Genomic DNA, 12,210 nt, shown 5'->3' on the forward strand with positions numbered 1-12,210 from the left:
TTCTCATTCAAACATCAGCAAAGTGACAGAACAATATTTATATTGCATCAGTAAAATGGCAACGATATCGCAAGCTCAAGAAATGAAGTTCCAGGCCATTATCTGCCCATCTCCATTGCGCCGCAGCAAAGGTGAAGAAGATTTGTGTCTTCCTCTCGTCTTCTTTGTTGTGCCACACCAGATGTACTATTTCCATCTGAGGGTTTTATCATTCACTCGATGATTCCATCAATGATCAATCCATGGATGGTTAGTCAATCTACCTGAAAAAATTTCATCATCACCTTGTAGAAATGGTGTGGCTAGCGCTCGGTCGATTGAGACTTCGTTAAGTCTCACTTGGCTGACAACCTTGTAAATCGGACATTTTTAGCTTCGTTCGTATCTGCGTGTTGCTTTTTCCGGCTTGCCGGTGCTGTTAGCGGCGACGCCTGCGGGTGTCATTTTCCTCTTGAAGGTGCTGTTGTGGCCTTCTCCTGCGCCCCACTTCGAGTTTAGGGGAAACCCTAGGTCCGGTTCTTCGGATCGGATGGCAATGGTGCCATAGCGTCATTTTCCTTCATGAAGGTGCTATCTTGGTCGCTCGCGGTATCCCTAGTGTTAGCTTTTGGCGATGGTAGACTTCATGTTGGTTTGTCTTGCTCCTCTAAACTGGGGCTTCGTGGGTTTAGCTGTGTTGTGTCCTTGGTTTGGACCGAGCATCTCTGGTCCTTCTGCTCTAGGCACCATGTATGCGTCTACTTGCGTTTATGGTATGTGTTGTATCTCCTCTTTATACTCATTTTATTCTCTTCTATATTAATGAAAGATAAGCAAGCTTTGCGTATTCGTAAAAAAAAATCGGGGCAACTGCTGGCACGAAGACTGTGTCTCGTCCATGTACAGGACAACATAATAAGGAAGTTTTAATGAACTCTTTTACATGACACATGTACATTTTTTTTGTAAATATTATTTTTCCCTAAACATGAGATGAACTTTTTTATTTTCATGTGCACTCGGTCCATTCCAAAATATTTGAAGCTTTAGGTTGTCCTAAGTCAAACTCTTTAAGTTTGACCAAGTCTATTTAAAAAAATACACCAACATTTATAACATCAAATTATTTTCAGTATATTCATCATAAAATCATACTATATATTTTTTGCATTGTAGATGTCAATATATCTTTTTGTATAGATGATCAAACTTAACAATTTTTTCACCGAAAAAAAAACTTAACGATGTTTGACTTAGGACAAACTCAGAACTTCAAATATTTTAAAACGGAGGGAGTATATTTTAAATGAATTTAAACAACGCATTTTATTGTAACCATTTGGAAAATCCGGTTCTAGAACGGGAACCAGTTTTTCTGGGAGCGAGGAGCATTGATTTTTGTCTCTTTTTTTAGACAAATTGATTTTTATCTTTTTTAGAACAATTGATTTTTATCTTTGCGAAACAAGTGTATTTTAGGGAGCGAGGAGGAAGAGCTACAGCTACTTTGGGCCGGCCCATATAGAAGAGCTACGAGTGATTCTTTTTTTGTGGGTGATTTGACTATGTCCTCGCTTTAATAGAAGGGCTCGCGTAGCAGCCCCCGGGTCACCCCGGCTTGTTGGAGAATTTTGCGTGTATTCGCATCAAATTTGGCCGCGCCGCCGGCGGCCGAAGATTCATCCCGGTACCGGGCCTGCAAGGACGCCATGATCGGTCCACTGCCTGCCCTCTCTTCGTCTGGCTCCTTCACTCCGATCAGCACACCAGGTTTAGAATAGATCGTTCGTTCCCTGTGAACTCAACGCCGTTTCTGCAGCAGCGCACTAGCACCCATCAGAGAAATCTACAGTCCATCCCATCCTTGCTTTCAGAGGCCGTAAATGGTCACAACGTGCTACGCGTATTCTACTCCTGCGCAGCCACGTTCACGAGGCACCAGCAATACACAAAAATACACGACGGGAATCATTTTTTTTTTTGAAACAAGGCAAAAGACTTGCCATTTCATTGAATAAGGAAGGAGTTTTAGGACAAAGCCGCAAAGCAGCAATAATAAAAGAAAGGACTACTCTCGCGGCATTACAATACCCAACTACTTTGCACCGGCCAAAGCCCAAAGAGACACCTCGTCTTTAATCTTGGAAATGAGAACCATCGAAGGGACGGCCGTGTTACGGAAGACTCTAGCATTGCGTTCGGTCCAAATCTCCCATGAGATGAGCATCATCAGAGAGGCCAGCGCCTTGGGAGATCCAACCCGAGTGTGTATGTTGTTGGTCCACCAATCTCTCATCGAGACCCTCGTCGCCCGGGTGGCCGTGTTGACGTGGTGCAATCCAAGCCACGGAATAATATCGTTCCACACCCGAAGAGTGAATCGGCATTGGAAAAGGAGATGAGCCGCAGATTCCTGGCATTGCTTGCATAGAGGGCATACACCACAATTGGGCCAACCCCGCATAATTAAGCGATCAGACGTCCAGATCCTATTTTGTAGAACAAGCCAAGCAAAAAATTTACATCGCGGGGGAGCCGAGACCTTCCAAACCGATTGCACCAGATATGTAGTAAGCCCTTCAAACTGTGCCTTGTATGCTGAAGAGGCGGAGTACATACCATCTTTAGTGAACTTCCATACAATTGAATCCTCCATCCCCTCTTCAAGGGTGACAGAATTCGGCTTTCCCCAAAGATTTGCAAACTCTTGGACGTGACCAAGGGAAAGGCCATTGGAAATGTCGATGTTAGAGATCCACAGACTGTTGTGTAGAGCTTGCTGGACGGAACAATTTTTCTTTCGAGAGAGGTCAAAGATGCGAGGCGCGATGTCATGAGGTCTCAAGCCCTGTAGCCAAGGGGAGTTCCAAAATTTTGCCGTTCGTCCGTTGCCCACCGTGACGCGCGTGGCAGCCGCAAAAAACGCCCGGTCATCATCTGTGCACGGCGTGCCCATACCGATCCATGGTTTTGTGGGATCCTTCCACTCCAACCAAAGCCACCTAAGCCGAAGAGCCTTAGCAAATTTGGCCAAATCTAACACGCCCAGGCCACCATTCTTCTTCGGCTTGCAAACAAGGTCCCAGTTTATTTTGCATTTTCCACCGGAAACTGTGTCTGTGCCCGCCCAAAGATAGGCGCGCCGTAGACTATCAATTTTCTTCAGAACCTCGACCGGGATGTCGAGAGGCGTCAGGTGATATATGGCAATAGCGGTGAGGACGGCCTTAACAAGAACGGCCCGACCCGCAGTGGCGACATGTCTGCTTTGCCAAGGGGGGAGCTTGCTGGCCACCTTATCCTCGAGGTGTTGAAAATGAATCCGCTTGAGACGCCTAACGGACAACAGCAGCCCAAGGTATCTCATCGGGAACGAGGTGCGAACAGCCGGGAAAGCTTGAAGAGTATCATCAAGATCAACATCGCCGCAACGAATAGGGGCCACAAGGCTTTTGGTGCAGTTAGTGACGAGGCCGGTGACTTCCCCAAAGGAGGCCAGGGTGGATGCAAGGAATTGAACGTCTTCCTTGATAGGCTTGACAAATATGGCCGCGTCGTCGGCATATAGCGATGCACGAATGGTCGTGGCTCTTCCACAAAGCGGCTGGAGGTGTCCCTGAGCAGTGGCCTTGTTTAGAAGGTGGTGTAGAGGGTCAATCACCAGGACGAACAAAAGGGGAGACAGGGGGTCTCCCTGTCGCAGCCCACAACCATGCTTCAGCGGGTCTCCCATCACTCCATTGATCAAGACCCTCGATGTGGCCGTGGAAAGGAGGGCTGAAACCCACTCTTGGAATCTGCTTGGGAAGCCGAGGTGTCGTAGGAGATCAAAGAGGAAATCCCATCGAACCGAATCAAAAGCTTTCTTGATGTCGAGCTTGAAGAGCAAAGTTGGGGTTTTGCGGCGGTGAAGCTTCCTTGCCAAGTTTCTGACATACATGAAATTATCATGGATACTTTTCTTCTTTATAAAAGCGCTTTGGGCATTTGAGACAAGGCTTTGCATGTGCGGGGCAAGGCGTGTGGCCATCATCTTAGCGATAATCTTAGCAATGGCATGGATGAGACTAATGGGCCGGAAATCGGAGATGCACTCTGCACCATCCTTCTTAGGGATGAGGGCGATGTTCGCCGAGTTGAGCCAATGGAGGTTGGCGGTGTGCAAGTTGGAGAAGTGGTTGACCGCGACCATAATGTCCCCCTTGATGATCTCCCAACAGTCCTTGAAGAAGGCACCGGTGAAGCCATCCGGCCCCGGGGCTTTGTCACTTGGGAGATCCCAGATTGCCCTCTTAACCTCTTCCTCTGTGAAGGCAGCCCCAAGATCCGAAAGGTCACATGCAGGGACCGGAATATTACTCCAATTAATGTCAATGCTGCGAGGTGGGCCCCTTTTTGTTACCTCCAGGAAGTGGTTTTGGATGATGGACTTCTTGTGATCATGATCAGTCACCCATCCACTATTGTGCTTGAGGCGGTGAATGAAATTCTTTCTTCTTCTACAATTGACACGTAGATGAAAAAAACGGGTGTTGGCATCTCCAACTTTGAGGTTGGTGATTCTCGAACATTGCCTTTTTCGGGCACGCTCAAGCACAGATAGACTAATCACCTTGCGCTTGAGCCTCCTACGAAGATCTCGCTCATCAGCACTGAGAGGCCGGGAGTCTTGGGCCTCGTCCAAACGGAGAATTACCTCTAGGGCCATGTGGACTTGCACCTTCGAGTGCGCAAAAATCGTCTTGCTCCATTTTTTAAGCGCTTGGCTCGTATTTTTCATTTTGTGAAAGAGGATGTGGTAGGGGTCCACTGTTGGGGAACGTAGCAGAAATTCAAAATTTTCCTACGCGTCACCAAGATCTATCTATGGAGAAACCAGCTACGAGTAGAAGGAGAGTGCATCTACATACCCTTGTAGATCGCTAAGCGGAAGCTTTCAAGTGAACGGGGTTGATGGAGTCGTACTCGTCGTGATTCAAATCACCGATGATCAAGTGCCGAACGCACGGCACCTCCGCGTTCAACACACCTACAGCCCGGTGACGTCTCCCACGCCTTGATCCAGCAAGGAGAGAGGGAGAGGTTGAGGAAGACTCCATCCAACAGCAGCACAACGGCGTGGTGGTGATGGAGGAGCGTGGCAATCCAGCAGGGCTTCGCCAAGCACCACGGGAGAAGAGGAGTACTTGGGAGAGGGGGAGGGCTGCGCCAGAACTTCGTGTATAGCTCCCATGCGCCTCCCCACTATATATAGGGGTGGAGGGGCTGGTTTCTTGCCCTCCAAGTCCATTGGGGCGTTGGCCAAGGTGGGAGGAAAGAAATCTCATTATTTCCTTCCCCACCGATTGTTATCCCCCCTTTTTAGGGATCTTGATCTTATCCCTTCGGGATATGATCTTATTCCTTCTAAGGGGGGATCTTGGCGCGCCTTGACCAGGGGTGTGGGGCCTTGCCCCCACTACCCACGTCCACCCATGCAGGTGGGCCCCACTCCGGAACCTTCTAGAACCTTCCCGGTACAATACCGAAAATCCCGAACATTTTCCGGTGGCCAAAATAGGACTTCCCATATATAAATCTTTACCTCCGGACCATTCCGGAACTCCTCGTGACGTCCGGGATCTCATCCGGGACTCCGAACAACATTCGGTAACCACATACAAACTTCCTTTATAACCCTAGCGTCATCGAACCTTAAGTGTGTAGACCCTACGGGTTCGGGAGACATGTAGACATGACCGAGACGTTCTCCGGTCAATAACCAACAGCGGGATCTGGATACCCATGATGGCTCCCACATGTTCCACGATGATCTCATCGGATGAACCACGATGTCAAGGACTTAATCAATCCCGTATTCAATTCCCTTTGTCTATCGGTATGTTACTTGCCCGAGATTCGATCGTCGGTATCCAATACCTTGTTCAATCTCGTTACCGGCAAGTCACTTTACTCGTTCCGTAACACATCATCCCGTGATCAACTCCTTGGTCACATTGCGCATATGATGATGTCCTACCGAGTGGGCCCAGAGATACCTCTCCGTTTACACGGAGTGACAAATCCCAGTCTCGATCCGCATAAAACAATAGATACTTTCGGAGATACCTGTAGTGCACCTTTATAGTCACCCAGTTACGTTGTGACGTTTGATACACCCAAAGCACTCCTACGGTATCCAGGAGTTACACGCTCTCATGGTCGAAGGAAGAGATACTTGACATTGGCAAAGCTCTAGCAAATGAACTACACGATCTTTTGTGCTAGTCTTAGGATTGGGTCTTGTCCATCACATCATTCTCCTAATGATGTGATCCCGTTATCAACGACATCCAATGTCCATAGCCAGGAAACCATGACTATCTGTTGATCACAACGAGCTAGTCAACTAGAGGCTCACTAGGGACATATTGTGGTCTATGTATTCACACGTGTATTACGATTTCCGGATAATACAGTTATAGCATGAATAAAAGACAATTATCATGAACAAGGAAATATAATAATAATACTTTTATTATTGCCTCTAGGGCATATTTCCAACAGTCTCCCACTTGCACTAGAGTCAATAATCTAGTTCACATCGCCATGTGATTAACACTCACAGGTCACATCGCCATGTGACTAATACCCAAGAGTTTACTAGAGTCAGTAGTCTAGTTCACATCACTATGTGATTAACACTCAATGAGTTTTATGTTTGATCATGTTGCTTGTGAGAGAGGTTTTAGTCAACGGGTCTGAACCTTTCAGATCCGTGTGTGCTTTACAAATCTCTATGTCATCTCCTAGATGCAGCTACCACGCTCTATTTGGAGCTATTCCAAACAACTGTTCTACTTGGAGCTATTCTAAATTATTGCTCCATTATATGTATCCGGTCTCTCTACTCAGAGCTATCCGGATAGGTGTCAAGCTTGCATCGTCGTAACCTTTACGACGAACTCTTTTACCACCTCCATAATCGAGAAAATTCCTTAGTCCACTAGTTACTAAGGATAACTTTGACCGCTGTCCTGTGAGCCATTCTTGGATCACTCTTGTACCCCTTGACTGACTCATGGCAAGGCACACTTCAGGTGCGGTACACAACATAGCATACTGAAGAGCCTACGTCTTAAGCATAGGGGACGACCTTCGTCCTTTCTCTCTATTCTGCCGTGGTCGAGCTTTAAGTCTTAACTTCGTACCTTACAACTCAGGCAAGAACTCCTTCTTTGACTGGTCCATCTTGAACACCTTCAAGATCATGTCAAGGTATGTGCTCATTTGAAAGTATTATTAAGCATTTTGATCTATCCTTATAGATCTTGATGCTCAATGTTCAAGTAGCTTAATCCAGGCTTTCCATTGAAAAACACTTTCAAAATAACCCTATATGCTTTCCAGAAATTCTACGTCATTTCTGATCAACAATATGTCAACAACATATACTCATCAGAAATTCTATAGTGCTCCCACTCACTTCTTTGGAAATACAAGTTTCTCATAAACTTTGTACAAACCCAAAATTTTTGATCATCATCAAAGCATACATTCCAACTCCGAGATGCTCACTCCAGTCCTTAGAAGGATTGCTGGAGCTTTGCATACTTATTAGCATCTTTCGGGATTGACAAAACCTTCCGGTTGTATCACATACAACCTTTCCTCATTAAAATCGTCGAGGAAACAATGTTTTGACATCCTATCTGCAAGATTTCATAAATAATGCAGTAATCGCTAATATAATTCCAACAGACTCTTAGCATCGCTACGAGTGAGAAAATCTCATCGTAGTCAACTCCTTGAACTTGTCGGAAAACATCTTAACGACAAGTCGAGCTTTCTTAATGGTGACATTTACCATCATTGTCCGTCTTCCTTTTGAAATCCATCTGTACTCATTAGCCTTACGACCATCGAGCCGTTCTGCCAAAGTCTACACTTTGTTTTCATACATGGATCCTCTCTCGGATTTTATGGCCTCAAGCCATTTATCGGAATCCGGGCCCACCATCGCTTCTCCATAGCTCGTAGGTTCATTGTTGTCTAGCAACATGACCTTCAAGACAGGATTACGTACCACTCTGAAGTAGTACGCATCCTTGTCATCCTACGAGGTTTGGGAGTGACTTGATCCGAAGTTTCATGATCAATATCATAAGCTTCCACTTCAATTGGTGTAGGTGCCACAGGAACAACTCCCTGTGCCCTGTCACACACTAGTTGAAGAGACGGTTCAATAACCTCATCAAGTCTCCACCATCCTCCCACTCAATTCTTTCGAGAGAAACTTTTCCTCGAGAAAGGACCCGATTCTAGAAACAATCCATATTGCTTTCGGATCTGAATTAGGAGGTATACCCAACTGTTTTGGGTTTCCTATGAAGATGCATTTTATCCGCTTTGGGTTCGAGCTTATCAACCTGAAACTTTTTCATATAAGCGTCGCAGCCCCAAACTTTTAAGAAACGACAACTTAGGTTTCTCTAAACCATAATTCATACGGTGTCATCTCATCGGAATTACGTGGTGCCCTATTTAAAGTGAATGTGGTTGTCTCTAATGCCTAACCCATGAACGATAGTGGTAATTCGATAAGAGACATCATGGTACGCACCATATCCAATAGGGTGCAACTATGATGTTCGGACACACCATCACATTATGGTGTTCCAGGCGGTATTAATTGCGAAACAATTTCCACAATGTCTTAATTGTGTGCCAAAACTCGTAACTCAGATATTCATCTCTATGATCATATCATAGACATTTTATCCTCTTGTCACAATGATCTGCTACTTCACTCTGAAATTACTTGAACCATTCAATAATTCAGACTTGTGTTTCATCAAGTAAATATACTCAACATTTACTCGAATCATCTGTGAAGTAAGAACATAATGATATTCACTGCATGCCTCAGCACTCATTCGACTGCACACATCAAAATGTGTTACTTCCAACAAGTTGCTATCTTGTTCCATCTTACTGAAAATGAGGCTTTTCAGTCATCTTGCCCATGTGGTATGATTTGCATATCTCAAGTGATTCAAAATCAAGTGAGTCCGAACGATCCATTTGCATGGAGTTTCTTCATGCATATACACCAATAGACATGGTTCGCATGTCTCAAACTTTTCAAAAACGAGTGAGTCCAAAGATCCATCAACATGGAGCTTCTTCATGCGTTTTATACCATTATGACTTACATGGCAGTGCCACAAGTAAGTGGTACTATCATTACTATCTTATATCTTTTGGCATGAAAATGTGTATCACTACGACCGAGATTCAATAAACCATTCCTTTAGGTGCAAGACCATTGAAGGTATTATTCAAAAATAGAGTAACCATTATTCTCCTTAAATGAATAACCGTATTGCGATAGACATAATCCAATCATGTCTATGCTCAACGCAAACACCAATCTCGGTGGTAGAGGGAGCGTGCGATGCTTGATCATATCAACCTTGGAAACACTTCCAACATATATCGTCAGCTCACCTTTAGCTAGTCTCCGTTTATTCCGTAGCTTTTATTTCGAGTTACTAACACTTAGCAACCGAACCGGTATCCAATACCCTGGTGCTACTAGGAGTACTAGTAAAGTACACATTAACATAATGTATATCCAATATACTTCTATCGACCTTGCCAGCCTTCTCATCTACCAAGTATCTAGGGTAATGCTGCTCCAGTGGTTGTTCCCCTTATTACAGAAGCACTTAGTCTCGGGTTTGGGTTCAACCTTGGGTTTCTTCACTAGAGCAGCAGCTGAATTGCCGTTTCATGAAGTATCCCTTTGTTCCCTTGCCCTTCTTGAAACTAGTGGTTTCACCAACCATCAACAATTGATGCTCCTTCTTGATTTCTACTTTCGCGGTGTCAAACATCATGAATATTTCAAGGATCATCATATCTATCCCTGATATGTTATAGTTAATCACGAAGCTCTAGCAGCTTGGTGGCAATGACTTTGGGGAAACATCACTATCTCATCTGGAGGATCAACTCCCACTCGATTCAAGTGATTGTTGTGCTCAGACAATCTGAGCACAAGCTCAACGATTGAGCTTTTCTCCCTTAGTTTGCAGGCTAAGAAAATCGTCGGAGGTCTTATACCTCTTGACGTGGGCACGAGCCTGAAATCCCAATTTCAGCCCTCGAAACATCTCATATGTTCCGCGACGTTTCGAAAACGTCTTTGGTGCCTCTACTTAAACCATTTAATTGAACTATCACGTAGTTATCAAAACGTGTATGTCCGATGTTCGCAACATCGACAAACGACGTTGGGGTTCAGCACACTGAGCGGTGCATTAAGGACATAAGCTTTCTACTGATCGCATAATCGCTACTATCAACTTTCAACTATATTTTCTCTAGGAACATATCTAAACAGTGGAACTAAAGCGCGAGCTTACGACATAATTTGCAAAAGGTCTTTTGACTATGTTCAGGATAATTAAGTTCATCTTATGAACTCCCACTTAGATAGACATCCCTCTGGTCATCTAAGTGATCACATGATCCGAGTCAACTAGGCCGTGTCCGATCATCACGTGAGACGGACTAGTCATCATCGGTGAACATCTTCATGTTGATCGTATCTACTATACGACTCATGCTCGACCTTTCGGTCTCCGTGTTCCGAGGCCATGTCTGCACATGCTAGGCTCGTCAAGTTAACCCTAAGTGTTTTCGCTGTGTAAAACTGTCTTACACCCGTTGTATGTGAACGTAAGAATCCATCACACCCGATCATCACGTGGTGCTTAGAAGCGACGAACTGTAGCAACGGTGCACAGTTAGGGGAGAACACTTCTTGAAATTTTGTAAGGGATCATCTTATTTACTACCGTCGTCCTAAGCAAACAAGATGCATAAACATGATAAACATCACATGCAATCAAATAGTAGTGACATGATATGGCCAATATCATTTAGCTCCTTTGATCTTCATCTTCGGGGCTCCATGATCATCTTGTCACCGGCATGACACCATGATCTCCATCATCATGATCTCCATCATCGTGTCTTCATGAAGTTGTCACGCCAACGACTACTTCTACTTCTATGACTAACGCGTTTAGCAATAAAGTAAAGTAGTTTACATGGCGTTCTTCAATGACACGCAGGTCATACAATAAATAAAGACAACTCCTATGGCTCCTGCCGGTTGTCATACTCATCGACATGCAAGTCGTGAATCCTATTACAAGAACATGATCAATCTCATACATCACATATCATTCATCACATTCTTCTTGGCCATATCACATCACATAGCATACCCTGCAAAAACAAGTTAGACGTCCTCTAATTGTTGTTGCATGTTTTACGTGGCTGCTATGGGTTTCTAGCAAGAACGTTTCTTACCTACGCAAGACCACAACGTGATATGCCAATTGCTATTTACCCTTCATAAGGACCCTTTTCATCGAATCCGTTCCGACTAAAGTGGAGAGACTGGCACCCGCTAGCCACCTTATGCACCAAGTGCATGTCAATCGGTGGAACCTGTCTCACGTAAGAGTACGTGTAAGGTCGGTCCGGGCCGCTTCATCCCACAATACCGTCGAAACAAGATTGGACTAGTAACGGTAAGCATATTGAACAACATCAACGCCCACAACTACTTTGTGTTCTACTCGTGCAAAGAATCTACGCAATAGACCTAGCTCATGATGCCACTGTTGGGGAACGTAGCAGAAATTCAAAATTTTCCTACGTGTCACCAAGATCTATCTATGGAGAGACCAGCAACGAGTAGAAAGAGAGTGCATCTACATACCCTTGTAGATCGCTAAGCGGAAGCGTTCAAGTGAACGGGGTTGATGGAGTCGTACTCGTCGTGATTCAAATCACCGATGATCAAGTGCCGAACGCACGGCACCTCCGCGTTCAACACACGTACAGCCCGGTGACGTCTCCCACGCCTTGATCCAGCAAGGAGAGAGGGAGAGGTTGAGGAAGACTCCATCCAACAGCAGCACAACGGCGTGGTGGTGATGGAGGAGCGTGGCAATCCAGCAGGGCTTCGCCAAGCACCACGGGAGAAGAGGAGTACTGGGAGAGGGGGAGGGCTGCGCCAGAACTTCGTGTATAGCTCCCATGCGCCTCCCCACTATATATAGGGGTGGAGGGGCTGGTTTCTTGCCCTCCAAGTCCATTGGGGCGTTGGCCAAGGTGGGAGGAAAGAAATCTCATTATTTCCTTCCCCACCGATTGTTATCCCCCCTTTTT

This window comes from Triticum aestivum, chromosome 2B (genome assembly GCF_018294505.1).
Source record: "Triticum aestivum cultivar Chinese Spring chromosome 2B, IWGSC CS RefSeq v2.1, whole genome shotgun sequence".
In the NCBI taxonomy this organism is placed as follows: domain Eukaryota; kingdom Viridiplantae; phylum Streptophyta; class Magnoliopsida; order Poales; family Poaceae; genus Triticum; species Triticum aestivum.